This window comes from Pongo abelii, chromosome X, assembly GCF_028885655.2.
Source record: "Pongo abelii isolate AG06213 chromosome X, NHGRI_mPonAbe1-v2.0_pri, whole genome shotgun sequence".
Lineage (NCBI taxonomy): Eukaryota > Metazoa > Chordata > Mammalia > Primates > Hominidae > Pongo > Pongo abelii.
Window position 1 is genome coordinate 138,329,666 of NC_072008.2, and position 16,438 is coordinate 138,346,103.

The following is a 16,438-nucleotide window of genomic DNA, read 5'->3' on the forward strand; positions in this document are numbered from 1 at the left end:
TAGCTAAGTCTGAGGGGGATGAGGTACAAAAAAGTATTACAGAAAGAAAGAACTGTATGGGCAAAGACCCAAAGGCATAGTGCTTTCTATGAATTGAAGGAAATCCAGAGTGCTTAGAATGATGTTAGAATACAGAAAAAGGGAAGGTGTTGAAACTGGATTGTATAATAACTGCTTGGACTAGAGTAAGGATTAACATAAATTTAAGAGGTAGGATTGGATGTGGGAAGTGAAGAAAAGGGGAACACCAAGTATGACTCCCAGTTTTCTGCCTTAAGCAAATAAGTAGATAATGATATCATTTATTAAGATAGAGAAGATTGGGATAGAAGCATGGCTAAAGGTGAAGACATAGTACTAAGTTCTGTTTTAAACATGTGGGGTTTGACATGCTTATAAGACATTGAAGTGTATCAGAAGCTCTGAAGGTCAGAAGTGTCTTGGCTAGAGATGTGTATCGTGGAAATGGATTAGATTGTCTTTGAGTATAGTGTAGAATTTATATCATATATATATATATATATGGTGGCCTTGGGCTAAAACCTGAAGATCTTCATATATTCTCTGAGTAGAGGAGGATAAGTGATAAAATTAAGGAGGAAAATGAGAAATGTTGTCACAAAAGCCAAAGGAGGAAGTTTTTATTGACTTATTTGGGTTTATGTATAATACATTTTATTCTTTGTGGTGTATTGTTCTATGTGTTTTGGCAAATGCAAAGTCATATAACCACAAACACCAGATTTAAGAAATAGAACAGTTTTATCACCCCCCAAAATTCCCTCGTGTTGCCCCTTTTTAGTCAACCCCTGCACCTACCCATGACAACCACTGATCTGACTTCTGCTGCATGGTTTTCGTTTTTCCAGAATGATGTATAAATGGAATCATACTTCCAAATTGGAGGTTTTATTTAGTTCATCCTGTTTTCCCTCTAATATTGGACATTGGATATTTTAGATGGAGTCGAATATCATGTACCCATAAATGTGAGACCATGGGGAGCTACATCAAGACGTATCCAAGATGACTGTAAATCACTAAAAGATCTTGCACTTAAAATTGGATACCCTGGCCAGGCGCGGTGGCTCATGCCTATAATCCCAGCACTTTGGGAGGCCGAGACGGGCAGTTCACCTGAGGTCAGGAGTTTGAGACTAGCCTGGCCAACATGGTGAAACCCTGTCTCTACTAAAACTACAAAAATTAGTTGGGCATTGTGGCATCCGCCTGTATTCCCAGCTACCCGGAAGGCTGAGGCGGGAGAATCGCTGGAACCCGGAAGGCAGAGGCTGCGGTGAGCCGAAATCGTGCCACTGCACTCCACCCTGGGTGACAGAGCAAGACTCTGTCAAAAAAAAAAAAAAAAAGGATACCCTTAGGGTATATGTACTTGGGTTGTCTCCGTATAGAGGGCACAAGTACACTTTCATCTGTATATGATATAATTATATTAGTCAAAGAGCTTTTGTAAATCGGCAGGCTATCAAATAGTGGAATATAGTGTTCATGTGTTGTTTTTGTCTATCCAACATACATTCTGATTGTTCTGGGAAAACACTATGGTTTTCCTTCAAGGAACCAGCTCTTGCATTCTCCCTCTTCTCCTTCCCCCTCTCCCTCTCATTTTCAATCCACAAGATTTGAGTGGTGACTTCCCACTGCCTGGTTCAAAGAGTAGGCACATAAACTCAAGCCTGGCCAATGAGAATGTTCTATTTTCTGGCTTCAGGAATGGGTGTGTGACCCAAACTGATATTAGCATCTGGCTAGAACTGTATGAATCAGCCCTAGGACTTATATTGGAACAACTGGGAACAAGTATCTATTTTCTGGATTATTTCTGCATGGATGCAAAGGTGGACCTTTCAGTGATAAACACAGAAGTTACAGCTGATAAAAAGAGGCAGATTTCTATCCTCACAGCTTGAGTGCCAGCATACAGCTATGCCTGAAATCAAACCACTCAGGATCTGTCAACTCTTTGACCTAATATATGTCTTCTTTTCTTAAACCAGCATTATTTTGAAGTGTTTCACTTACAACCAGACGTACCCTGACAAGTAGACCCTCATAGTCTTACAATGTGCCACCTCCCGTTCTGCTCATGCTAAGAATCATTTAATGACAGTAGGGTATATTTTTTCCTCATTGCTGTAGGTATTTTCCCCTCCCATATCATGTGGGTAATCAAGACTTTATTTTCCCTTGTGTATGTGCTTTTGAATCAGATATGAGAACCTAACTCCCATCCTGTTTGTTGTTGCTGTTTGTTGGTTGGCTGGCTGGTTTTTAAAGCATTGCCTTATTTAGGGAATTATTCTGGATAGTCCTAGGAGTGGGGGCAGGGATAGAGATGAAGGCATGGGGATGGAAACCACAGAAAAGGCAAAATGGGAAAGAGATTTGAAAAACTTCCTGAGCGATGTAAAAGACCAGATAGAAGGAAGGGAGTTCAGTTAGGAACCTATTTCTATCTTGTTGTGTATCCTGTACCTTCTCAGTGCTCTGGGGGATATGGCAGAACCTGAGAAGGAAATGTCTGGGTAGCACAATGAGTGAGACTGATCCCCAGAACTGTGTCTCCCTGTCTTGGAAGTGGAATTCTTGTGTCCAAGCTTAGCATAGAAGCAGCAGAGTCATCTGCTTTTATTTTTGTAATTGTGGTGAAATATACATAACATAAAATTTACCATCTTAACTATTTTTAAGTGTACAGTTAAGTGGTATTAAGTACATTCTCATTGTGCAACCATCATTACCATTCACCTCCAGAACTCTTTTCATCTTGTAAGGCTAAAACTCTATAATACCCTGTATTACGCCGTTCTCACACTACTATAAAGGACTGCCTGTGACTGGGTAATTTATGAAGAAAAGAGGTTTAATTGATGCACAGTTCCACAGGCTGTACAGGAAGCATGATTGGGAGGCCTCAGGAAGCTTACCATCATGGCGGAAGCTGAAGGGGAAGCAAGCACGTCTTACCATGGCAGGGCAGGAGAGAGAGAATGAAAGGTGAAGTGCTATGCACTTTTAAACAACCATATCTCATGAGAATTCCATCACGAGATAGCACTAGAGTGATAGTGCTAAACCATTAGAAACCACCCCCATGATCCAATCCCCTCCTACCAGCCCCCTCCCCCAACACGTGGGGATTACAATTCAATATGAGATTTGGGTTGGGACACAGAGCCAAACCATATCACACCCCATTAAACACTACCTATTCCACCTCCCTCTAGTCCCTGACAACCTCTATTCTCCTTTCTGTTTCTATGAATTCTAGATACCTCATTTAAGTGTAATTGTGCAGTATTTGTCTTTCTGGAAATGGCTTATTTCACATAATGTCCTCAAAGTTCATCCATATTATAACACATGTCAGAATGTCCTTCCTTTTTAAGGCTGAATAATATTCTATGCATATATTATATTTTCCTTATTCATGTATCTGTTTTTGGACACTTCAGTTGCTTCCACATTTTAGCCCTTGTGGATTATGCTGCTGTGAACGTGGGTGTACAAATGTCTGTTTAAGATCTTGCTTTCAGTTCTTTTGAGTATATTCCTAGGACTGAAATTGTTGATTCATATGGTAATTCTATGTTTAACTTTTTGAGGAACAACCAAACTGTTTTCCACAGTGGCTGTATCATCTTACACACTTAACAGCAAAGCACTAAGGGTTCCAATTTTTACATCCTCACCACCTGTTACATTCTGGGTTTTCTTTTTTTTTTTTTCTTTTATTATTATTATTATTATTATTATTATACTTTAGGTTTTATGGTACATGTGCGCAATGTGCAGGTAAGTTACATATGTATACATGTGCCATGCTGGTGTGCTGCACCCACCAACTCATCATCTAGCATTAGGTATATCTCCCAATGCTATCCCTCCCCCCTCCCCCACCCCACAACAGTCCCCGAAGTGTGATGTTCCCCTTCCTGTGTCCATGTGTTCTCATTGTTCAATTCCCACCTATGAGTGAGAATATGCGGTGTTTGGTTTTTTGTTCTTGCGATAGTTTACTGAGAATGATGATTTCCAATTTCATCCATGTCCCTACAAAGGACCTGAACTCATCATTTTTTATGGCTGCATAGTATTCCATGGTGTATATGTGCCACATTTTCTTAATCCAGTCTATCATTGTTGGACATTTGGGTTGGTTCCAAGTCTTTGCTATTGTGAATAATGCCGCAATAAACATACGTGTGCATGTGTCTTTATAGCAGCATGATTTATAGTCCTTTGGGTATATATCCAGTAATGGGATGGCTGGGTCGAATGGAATTTCTAGTTCTAGATCCCTGAGGAATCGCCACACTGACTTCCACAAGGGTTGAACCAGTTTACAGTCCCACCAACAGTGTAAAAGTGTTCCTATTTCTCCACATCCTCTCCAGCACCTGTTGTTTCCTGACTTTTTAATGATTGCCATTCTAACTGGTGTGAGATGGTATCTCATTGTGGTTTTGATTTGCATTTCTCTGATGGCCAGTGATGGTGAGCATTTTCTCATGTGTCTTTTGGCTGCATAAATGTCTTCTTTTGAGAAGTGTCTGTTCATGTCCTTCGCCCACTTTTTGATGGGGTTGTTTGTTTTTTTCTTGTAAATTTGTTGGAGTTCATTGTAGATTCTGGATATTAGCCCTTTGTCAGATGAGTAGGTTGTGAAAATTTTCTCCCATTTTGTAGGTTGCCTGTTCACTCTGATGGTAGTTTCTTTTGCTGTGCAGAAGCTCTTGAGTTTAATTAGATCCCATTTGTCAATTTTGGCTTTTGTTGCCATTGCTTTTGGTGTTTTAGACATGAAGTCCTTGCCCATGCCTATGTCCTGAATGGTAATGCCTAGGTTTTCTTCTAGGGTTTTTATGGTTTTAGGTCTAACATTTAAGCCTTTAATCCATCTTGAATTGATTTTTGTATACGGTGTAAGGAAGGGATCCAGTTTCAGCTTTCTACATATGGCTAACCAGTTTTCCCAGCACCATTTATTAAATAGGGAATCCTTTCCCCATTTCTTGTTTTTGTCAGGTTTGTCAAAGATCAGATACTTGTAGATATGTGGCATTATTTCTGACGGCTCTGTTCTGTTCCATTGATCTATATCTCTGTTTTGGTAACAGTACCATGCTGTTTTGGTTACTGTAGCCTTGTAGTATAGTTTGAAGTCAGGTAGTGTGATGCCTCCACCTTTGTTCTTTTGGCTTAGGATTGACTTGGCGATGCGGGCTCTTTTTTAGTTCCATATGAACTTTAAAGTAGTTTTTTCCAATTCTGTGAAGAAAGTCATTGGTAGCTTGATGGGGATGGCATTGAATCTGTAAATTACCTTGGGAAGGATGGCCATTTTCATGATATTGATTCTTCCTACCCATGAGCATGGAATGTTCTTCCATTTGTTTGTATCCTCTTTTATTTCCTTGAGCAGTGGTTTGTAGTTCTCCTTGAAGAGGTCTTTCACATCCCTTGTAAGTTGGATTCCTAGGTATTTTATTCTCTTTGAAGCAATTGTGAATGGGAGTTCACTCATGATTTGGCTCTCTGTTTGTCTGTTATTGATGTATAAGAATGCTTGTGATTTTTGCACATTGATTTTGTATCCTGAGACTTTGCTGAAGTTGCTTATCAGCTTAAGGAGATTTTGGGCTGAGACAATGGGGTTTTCTAAATATACTATCATGTCATCTGCAAAGAGGGACAATTTGACTTCCTCTTTTCCTAATTGAATACCCTTGATTTCCTTCTCCTGCCTAATTGCCCTGGCCAGAACTTCCAACACTATGTTGAATAGAAGTGGTGAGAGAGGGCATCCCTGTCTTGTGCCAGTTTTCAAAGGGAATGCTTCCAGTTTTTGCCCATTCAGTATGATATTGGCTGTGGGTTTGTCATAAATAGCTCTTATTATTTTGAGATACGTCCCATCAATTCCTAATTTATTGAGAGTTTTTAGCATGAAGCGTTGTTGAATTTTGTCAAAGGCCTATTCTGCATCTATTGAGATAATCATGTGGTTTTTGTCTTTGGTTCTGTTTATATGCTGGATTACATTTATTGATTTGCGTATATTGAACCAGCCTTGCATCCCAGGGATGAAGCCCACTTGATCATGGTGGATAAGCTTTTTGATGTGCTGCTGGATTCTGTTTGCCAGTATTTTATTGAGGATTTTTGCATCAATGTTCATCAGGGATATTGGTCTAAAATTCTCTTTTTTTGTTGTGTCTCTGCCCGGCTTTGGTATCAGGATGATGCTGGCCTCATAAAATGAGTTAGGGAGGATTCCCTCTTTTTCTATTGATTGGAATAGTTTCAGAAGGAATGGTACCAGCTCCCCCTTGTACCTCTGGTAGAATTCGGCTGTGAACCCATCTGGTCCTGGACTTTTTTTGGTTGGTAAGCTATTGATTATTGCCACAATTTCAGCTCCTGTTATTGGTCTATTCAGAGATTCAACTTCTTCCTGGTTTAGTCTTGGGAGGGTGTATGTGTTGAGGAATTTATCCATTTCTTCTAGATTTTCTAGTTTATTTGCATAGAGGTGTTTGTAATATTCTCTGATGGTAGTTTGTATTTCTGTGGGATCGGTGGTGATATCCCCTTTATCATTTTTTATTGCATCTATTTGATTCTTCTCTCTTTTTTTCTTTATTAATCTTGCTAGCGGTCTATCAATTTTGTTGATCCTTTCAAAAAACCAGCTCCTGGATTCATTTATTTTTTGAAGGGTTTTTTGTGTCTCTATTTCCTTCAGTTCTGCTCTGATTTTAGTTATTTCTTGCCTTCTGCTAGCTTTTGAATGTGTTTGCTCTTGCTTTTCTAGTTCTTTTAATTGTGATGTTAGGGTGTCAATTTTGGATCTTTCCTGCTTTCTCTTGTGGGCATTTAGTGCTATAAATTTCCCTCTACACACTGCTTTGAATGCATCCCAGAGATTCTGGTATGTTGTGTCTTGGTTCTCGTTGGTTTCAAAGAACATCTTTATTTCTGCCTTCATTTCATTATGTACCCAGTAGTCATTCAGGAGCAGGTTGTTCAGTTTCCACGTAGTTGAGCAGTTTTGAGTGAGATTCTTAATCCTGAGTTCTAGCTTGATTGCACTGTGATCTGAGAGACAGTTTGTTACAATTTCTGTTCTTTTACATTTATTGAGGAGAGCTTTACTTCCAAGTATATGGTCAATTTTGGAATATGTGTGGTGTGGTGCTGAAAAAAATGTATATTCTGTTGATTTGGGGTGGAGAGTTCTGTAGATGTCTATTAGGTCCGCTTGGTGCAGAGCTGAGTTCAATTCCTGGGTATCCTTGTTGACTTTCTGTCTCGTTGATCTGTCTAATGTTGACAGTGGGGTGTTAAAGTCTCCCATTATTAATGTGTGGGAGTCTAAGTCTCTTTGTAGGTCAGTCAGGACTTGCTTTATGAATCTGGGTGCTCCTGTATTGGGTGCATATATATTTAGGATAGTTAGCTCTTCTTGTTGAATTAATCCCTTTACCATTATGTAATGGCCTTCTTTGTCTCTTTTGATCTTTGTTGGTTTAAAGTCTGTTTTATCAGAGACTAGGATTGCAACCCCTGCCTTTTTTTGTTTTCCATTTGCTTGGTAGATCTTCGTCCATCCTTTTATTTTGAGCCTATGTGTGTCTCTGCACGTGAGATGGGTTTCCTGAATACAGCACACTGATGGGTCTTGAGTCTTTATCCAATTTGCCAGTCTGTGTCTTTTAATTGGAGCATTTAGTCCATTTACATTTAAAGTTAATATTGTTATGTGTGCATTTGATCCTGTCATTATGATGTTAGCTGGATATTTTGCTCGTTAGTTGATGCAGTCTCTTCCTAGTCTCGATGGTCTTTACAATTCGGTATGATTTTGCAGTGGCTGGTACCGGTTGTGCCTTTCCATGTTTAGCGCTTCCTTCAGGAGCTCTTTTAGGGCAGGCCTGGTGGTGACAAAATCTCTCAGCATTTGCTTGTCTGTAAAGTATTTTATTTCTCCTTCACTTATGAAGCTTAGTTTGGCAGGATATGAAATTCTGGGTTGAAAATTCTTTTCTTTAAGAATGTTGAATATTGGCCCCCACTCTCTTCTGGCTTGTAGGGTTTCTGCCGAGAGATCCGCTGTTAGTCTGATGGGCTTCCCTTTGAGGGTAACCCGACCTTTCTCTCTGGCTGCCCTTAACATTTTTTCCTTCATTTCAACTTTGGTGAATCTGACAATTATGTGTCTTGGAGTTGCTCTTCTCGAGGAGTATCTTTGTGGCGTTCTCTGTATTTCCTGAATCTGAATGTTGGCCTGCCTTGCTAGATTGGGGAAGTTCTCCTGGATAATATCCTGCAGAGTGTTTTCCAACTTGTTTCCATTCTCCCCGTCACTTTCAGGTACACCAATCAGACGTAGATTTGGTCTTTTCACATAGTCCCACATTTCTTGGAGGCTTTGCTCGTTTCTTTTTATTCTTTTGTCTCTAAACTTCCCTTCTCGCTTCATTTCATTCATTTCATCTTCTAGGGCTGATACCCTTTCTTCCATTTGATCGCATCAGCTCCTGAGGCTTCTGCATTCTTCACGTAGTTCTCGAGCCTTGGTTTTCAGCTCCATCAGCTCCTTTAAGCACTTCTCTGTATTGGTTATTCTAGTTATACATTCTTCTAAATTTTTTTCAAAGTTTTCAACTTCTTTGCCTTTGGTTTGAATATCCTCCTGTAGCTCAGAGTAATTTGATCGTCTGAAGCCTTCTTCTCTCAGCTCGTCAAAGTCATTCTCCGTCCAGCTTTGTTCCGTTGCTGGTGAGGAACTGCGTTCCTTTGGAGGAGGAGAGGTACTCTGGTTTTTAGAGTTTCCAGTTTTTCTGCTCTGTTTTTTCCCCATCTTTGTGGTTTTATCTACTTTTGGTCTTTGATGATGGTGATGTACAGATGGGTTTTTGGTGTGGATGACCTTTCTGTTAGTTTTCCTTCTAAGAGACAGAACCCTCAGCTGCAGGTATGTTGGAGTACCTGGCCGGCCGTGTGAGGTGTCAGTCTGCCCCTGCTGGGGGGTGCCTCCCAGTTAGGCTGCTCGGGGGTCAGGGGTCAGGGACCAACTTGAGGAGGCAGTCAGCCCGTTCTCAGATCTCCAGCTGCGTGCTGGGAGAACCACTGCTCTCCTCACAGCTGTCAGACAGGGACATTTAAGTCTGCAGAGGTTACTGCTGTCTTTTTGTTTGTCTGTGCCCTGCCCCCAGAGGTGGAGCCTACAGAGGCAGGCAGGCCTCCTTGAGCTGTGGTGGGCTCCACCCAGTTCAAGCTTCCCGGCTGCTTTGTTTACCTAAGCGAGCCTGGGCAATGGCAGGCGCCCCTCCCCCAGCCTCGCTGCCGACTTGCTGTTTGATCTCAGACTGCTGTGCTAGCAATCAGCGAGACTCCGTGGGCGTAGGACCCTCTGATCCAGGTGCGGGCTATACTCTCCTGGGGCACCGTTTCCTAAGCCCGTCGGAAAAGCACAGTATTCGGGTGGGAGTGGCCCGATTTTCCAGGTGCCGTCTGTCACCCCTGGAAGGGGAACTCCCTGACCCCTTGCGCTTCCCGAGTGAGGCAATGCCTCGCCCCTGCTTCGGCTGGCGCACGGTGCGCTCACCCACTGACCTGCGCCCACTGTCTGGCACTCCCTAGTGAGATGAACACGGTACCTCAGATGGAAATGCAGAAATCACCCGTCTTCTGCGTCGCTCGCGCTGGGAGCTGTAGACCGGAGCTGTTCCTATTCGGCCATCTTGGCTCCTCCTCTCTGGGTTTTCAAAAATTATAGTGATCCTAGTGGTTATGAAGTGGTATCTCATTGTGATTTGATTTGCCTTTACCTAATGTTGTTGAATGTCTTTTCATGTGCTTATTGGCCATTTGCATACCTTTGAAGAAATATCTGTTCAAGTCTTTGCTCATCTTCCAGCTGGGTTTTGTTGTTGCTATTGAGTTGTATGATACTACTTTCTAATCGCTACACTAGTTGCTGGAAATAGAGCAACCGATAAGACATATACCTTCTACTCAAAAAAACTCACAGGATAGTGGGAGAAGCAGAAAAAATATTTTAATACAGTGTGGTAAATCCAGTGACATGTGCTCAAGGTATAATGGGAGTTTCAAAAAGGAGTACATTAATGGAGGTGTGGAGCAGATGTGGAAGTTTTCTTGGGGGATATGGTACTTAAACAGATCCTCAAATGATGGTAGCCAGGCAAAAACGGGGAGCGTGGACATTCCACGCAGAAAGAAAATCACAGGCAAAGACTTGTAGGCATGAAACAGCAGAGTGTGTGCTGTTGAAGCGTGTGCTTGTTGAAGCAAGTCCGCGGCAAGTAATGTCAAGAGATGAGGCTGGAGAGTTAGACAGAGACTGGATCATGCCAGATGTTATAGGCTATTGTAAGATGTATTTAGGCTTTGTCCCAAGACCCATGGTGTGTCATTGAAAGTTTTTAAGCAGAGGAGGTGCGTAGTCAAAGTTGTGCTTTAGATCCAAGCTTCACAATCTCTTTTCATATCACATCTTAGTATATGCAGCATGATAAGTTTTGTGTGGCACTCTGGGTGAGGTAGACTTGCAGCTGCATGCTGCTGAAGACAACAGGCCCAGGCTCCAGCTGTCCCATGCCCAACACAACTGTCCTGAGAGCTAAGGTTGAGAAGCTGCTTTAGCTAGATCACTCTGAAAGTCATGTGAAGAACAGATTTAGAAAAAAAAATCACTGGAGGTAGGGTGTAAAGTTAAACTAACCAGGTGTAGTAGGGATAGAGAAAATAATTAGGAAATAGAATTGACAAAAGTTTATAGATTGGGGTAAAGGAGGAAGAGTCAAATAAGTTTCTGACTTGCACTACTGGCTGGAGAGCAGCATATTTGAGAGGGAAGATTATGATTTTTTATTTTTTTTGAGACGGAGTCTTGCTCTATCACCCAGGCTGGAGTGCAGTGGCAAAATTTCAGCTCACCACAAGCTCTGCCTCCCAGGTTCATGCCATTCTCCTGCTTCAGCCTCCCGAGTAGCTGGGACTACAGGCGCCTGCCACCACGCCCGGCTAATTTTTTGTATTGTTAGTAGAGACAGGGTTTCAACATGTTAGCCAGGATGGTCTCGATCCCCTGACCTCATGATCTGCCCGCCTCGGCCTCCCAAAGTGCTGGGATTACAGGCATGAGCCACTGTGCCTGGCCCAGGAAGATTATGATTTTAGGGCTGAACATAAAGTTTTGATTCAATTTGAGATGACTGGCTGGTGATGCCCAATAGATGGTTATTATTTTCCCATCAGCTCTATTGGCTATGGAGAATTGAGCCACATGAACCAAGGAACTAATTCTGTGTAGAAAATCTAATGGCTTTAAAAATAGCCATGGCAGTGACTGTACTAGAGATCTACCTTCTTGGGAAAGTTTCCCAACCCACAGCTTCAAAGAGACAACATGTCATATGTACCATGTGACTCCAACCTCTTGGCCACAACTGAGTGCAACAGAGATAGCATCTGACTCAAATTGGGCCAATCAGATTCTCTCTCATGAGACTCAGGCATTGGAACCCATGACTGAGTCAATTCTCTGTGGGGAGTCAAGCTTGAAGTTCATATCAATCAATGGTTTTCAAACTGTAGTCCCCAGATCATTAGAATCAACCATCTGAGAACGTTAGAAATGCAGATTCTCATACCTCATATCATAGCTGCTGAATCAGAAATTGTGGGGTGGGTCCCCAGCAATCTTTGTTTCATAAGCCTTGCAGGTGCTTCTCAGGTTGGCTATCACTCATGAAGACTCTTGGTACAAGGCTGCCATTCTGGGAGTAGTCCTGATCAATCACTGATAAGTTATTATCAGTGCTTATAAGTAAGCAGAGAAAGCTGGTTTGCACACAGAAGCAGGAGAATGGAGCAGAGAGACACAGACAGACAGACACAGAGAGATCAAGGCAGGGAGAAAGAGAGGGGAGAAACAAGCCATCTGATAACTTTTCAATTTCATGAGGCCCAGTTGTTCTTCCTGTAACTGGAAACTGAAATTTTTCTATATCATTACATGAATCCCTTTTATTTGAATGGATTTTCTTTCTTCATTACAATAAAAGTGTTAGTTAATAAAAGTTAACTTGTCAGTTATTTCTCCCCCAAGTTTTTTTTTTTTTTTTTTTTTTTTTTGAGACAGAGTCTCGCTTTATCGCCCAGGCTGGAGTGCAGTGGCACAATCCCGGCTCACTGCAAGCTCCGCCTCCCGGGGTCACACCATTCTCTTGCCTCAGCCTCCTGAGTAGCTGGGACCACAGGCGCCCGCCACCACGCCTGGCTAATTTTGTGTATTTTTATTAGAGACGGGGTTTTACTGTGTTAGCCAGGAAGGTCTCGATCTCCTGACCTCGTGATCCGCCTGCCTTGGCCTCCCAAAGTGCTGGGACCACAGGCGTGAGCCACCGTGCCCAGCCTTCTCCCCCAAGTTTTTATTGCATTTGTACTGTATGGCTACTGTTCCAAGTATCATAAAGGATACTAAAATCAACGAGACCTGGTTCTTGCTCTTGAGAAACTAGATTTAATGAAAAAGGCACAGAGACAATGTTAGAAGCACTATAGAGGATGTGAGAATTGAGCTTTGAGATCACCTGGTAAGCACTAAAGAAATATTAGCTGCATCTCAGTGTAGCAGGTGAGGCCAGAGAAGACCTCAGGGAGTGCTAGTTGATACATACATATGTACTAGTCCATCCTCATGCTGCTAATAAAGACATACCTGAGACAGGGTAATTTATAAAAGAAAGAGGTTTAAAGGACTCACAGTTCCACATGGCTGGGGAGGTCTCACAATCATGACAGATGGTGGAGAAGGAGCAAAGTATGTCTTACATGGCAGCAAGCAAGAGACATGTGCAGGGGAAGTGCTCTTTATAAAACCATCAGATTGCGTGAGATTTATTCACTATCACGAGAACAGCACAGGAAAAACCCGCCCCCAGTGATTCAATTACTTCCCACTGGGTCCCTCCCAGGACATGTGGGGATTATGGGAACTACAATTCAAGATGAGATTTGGGTAGGGACACAGCCAAACCATGTCAACATAGGATGGGTTTGCAAAGAAGAGGAAGAAGAAGAAGAAGAAAAGATGTTCCAAGTTGAGACGAAAAGGCAGAGACATGGGAACCTATGGTGTGTATCTGGGAAACAGAAAGCAGTGTAAGGGCAGATACAAGTTAAAAATAAGAAGCTTAATTTTCCCTGTTGAACATAAGGGAAGAGACTTCTTTCTATACTACCCCCTTCCGTTTTCTTTTAAAATTTCTTTCTCTGTCCTTTGCAAGTCTTTTTTATGCAAATATTTTTAATAGCTAAATAAGTAAGCCTTTCTTCCAGTCTTACAACTCCTAGGAGCTATCTTTTTGAAATGCAAACATCAAGGGAGGTAGCATCCCTATCCCCTAGTTCCCATAGGAGGGTAAGAGCCTAACTTTCATGGGCCTTGCTCCAGTTTTCAAAACTACCTCCTGCTTAAAATAGATGAGAAAATTTGTTTCTTCTTCAGATAAAGCCAACACAAGTGACTTCTCCAATTATCACCATAAAGTTAGGACAAAATTTTGTGTGACAAAAGGTGCTCTCAAATCCTCTTGCTCAAGGACTAGTCATTACTTATATTGGGAACATACATGTAATGGGTTGTATCTGCTTGGCTATATTGGGGGTGAGATTCCTTTCTGTCTTTGCATTCTCTTAGCAAGTTACCTGTGATGTACATCACATTCTGGTTTAATGTTTGTTCAATAATAAGAGGGTTTTCTTTCTTTACTACCTTTCTGGAGAAGATTTCTGGATTGGGAGAAGATCTGTTGTTTTATTACATTTCCCCAACAGTGCTTTAACTTGCCTGGAATGTACAGTGATGAAGCTTTTCCTTGATTAAACTTTAGTCAGATTCCTCTGAGTCCTCTTCCCAACTTGGCCTCAATGTTTACACTTCCATGTTTGTCTTTGCATTGCTCAATTTTAGCAAGAATCTTGCCAAGTTGGTTTAGCCAGAAGCCCACCCTTGATATCTGATCAGGTTTCTCATCCTCTACCAACTCCCAGTTGATGTCTTTTCACCCTGACCTGTCTTCAGCAAGAATCCTGTTAGGTCAAGTTAGCCGGAATCCACCCCCCACCCCACCCTGCCCCTTATATCTGATGCTTCCTCTTAGTAATCTTCCATCCACTGTCCCCTACCCTACTCCTTGGCTATAAATTCCCACTTTTCCTTGTTGTATTTAGAATTGAACCCCGTTCAATACTGAGGTCTCTTTTCCCAAATGGCAATAGTCCTGAATAAAATCTGTTTTTACTGTTTAACCACTGTTCACCTTTGGCTTGCTTTTATAACACATTACAGAAGGCAGAGGGGAAAGGTGAAGGGCACGCCCAAGGGCAGAGCACGAAAGAGTGCTATGTCAGAGCGTAGACTATTCCATAGACATTGAGGAGCTGTGAAGATTTTAATCAGGAATCGAAATAATCCACCATCTGACTTTAGGAAAATGACTCTGGCAGTAATGTGGATGATGGAGCAGAAAGGAGAAGGGTCAAATGGCGCAGCACTGAATACATTCACAATCATAATTTTCCAATTATTTTTTAGTCTGTTATTATTAAAAAAGTTATTCTTGGACTGACTTTTCCCTCAGCCACCCTAACAATATCTAGAGCTGTATTTTTTTTCCTCCATAAGAACATTTCTCCAGAATGTGGAGAGTAGAGGACAACATGTTGGGATGCCTGACACTCCTTGGATATTGTTGCTGCGTGGTTTGGGTGTTCCTCTGGATCCAGAATTTCATCCCAATGACACTGAGATTCCAGGCTTCTTTAGTATTTCTGATGGTGTCCATCAGAAGAAAGGAGTTGCTTATTAGAGTGTTCTCTACCGCTGGCTTGTAGCTCAGTTTATGGTAAACACTTGCTTATCACTGAGGTTTTGTATATGAATTGTGAAAATGGGGTGTGATTGTTAGAACAAATGCCACTTGGCTTTCATTGGCAGCCCTTTCTGTGAGCCCCAAATTATGACCACTGTTTGCAGGGATTCTTATGGGTGCAAGTTTTCCTAGTATAACTACCCGTAAGTGGATTTAACTTGGGACTTTTTCATAGAAATTGAGAAGGACTGAAACACTTTGAATAAACTACACACACATTTATTAAATAGTTAAATGGTTAACAAAGGCACATCAATAACCACTTACTATATATATAGAAATATATATAATTAACACGGATACAATGATCTCATAACTGCCATTTTTTCCAACAAAGAGTCATTAAATTCTTCATGTCATGAAGGTTAAAGGCAAAGTCTTAGTCCCCATTTTATGCTTTCCCACCCTCTTCTTGAGAACTACATTGAACCTCTATGGGTTGATCATCATCTTCTGTAGCCATAAAGTCTCTACAAGCATGCTGACTGCAGGCTCCTCAGATTCTTTCTCCATTCCCTCAAGTCCAGTTTTTAATGAGCAGGCTGTTTGCTTTAGCAGGTGCTGTTGCTGGTATTCATCCAGTTACACTATGATTTTTAAAAAATCAATCTTTCCTTGTACTTGCACATGCCTGCATTGCATTGCATCACTTATGAAGAGATAGCTCCCTCTCTCATCAGGAAAACTGGATTTGTGTGTCTATGTCTGTTGCACTTTGCACTGGATGCCCTGCCTGCCTTTTCACTGTGTTCTTTCCATGCACAACAGAAAAATGCTGGGCTGCACTGACCAGAACTGCCATTGTATACTAATTTCTGCATCCACTTTAGAATGCTGTGCTTTTGCTTTGGACATGTTTGTACAGATGGGAATCAGTCTGTCCCTCTCACAAAGCTCACCCTATTTCCTGGTGGCTGCCCTTTGTATCCAAAATCCTCTGTTTGGAGCGCTTGGCTTTTATTCCCCAGACACCCACTGTCCTCCTGCCTAAGGGAGTAGGGTAAGTCAGGCACTGAACAGAAAAGCTGGGAAGGTTTAGTTAAATGCGCATTTCTAGTACAGGAGAGAGCCAAGTAGAAAATCAGAGAATGTGTGTCCATCTGTTAAAGTTTAACAAATACAGGCTTTAAATTACTCCAGAATTATAATCATACTTCAGGCCTGTCACTGTATCATGCCCTCTGCAGATGATGACCATGGGAATGGATTCTGTTCAGTGGAATTTTAGGATGTTCACTATCTAGTCAGTATTTTAGGTTCATTATCATATCAGATCTTTCCTGATAATAACAAAATCACAAGAGTCTTCATTTTTTGGCCTTCCTGAGGTGGTGAATGACTGCATTGCTTATAGGAATTCCATCTCTGCGCCTAAACACTGAGATTCAATGCCTAGAAGTTTGCTTAAGTAAAACATATTTCCTTTATCTATGCATGTAGGTGTCTGA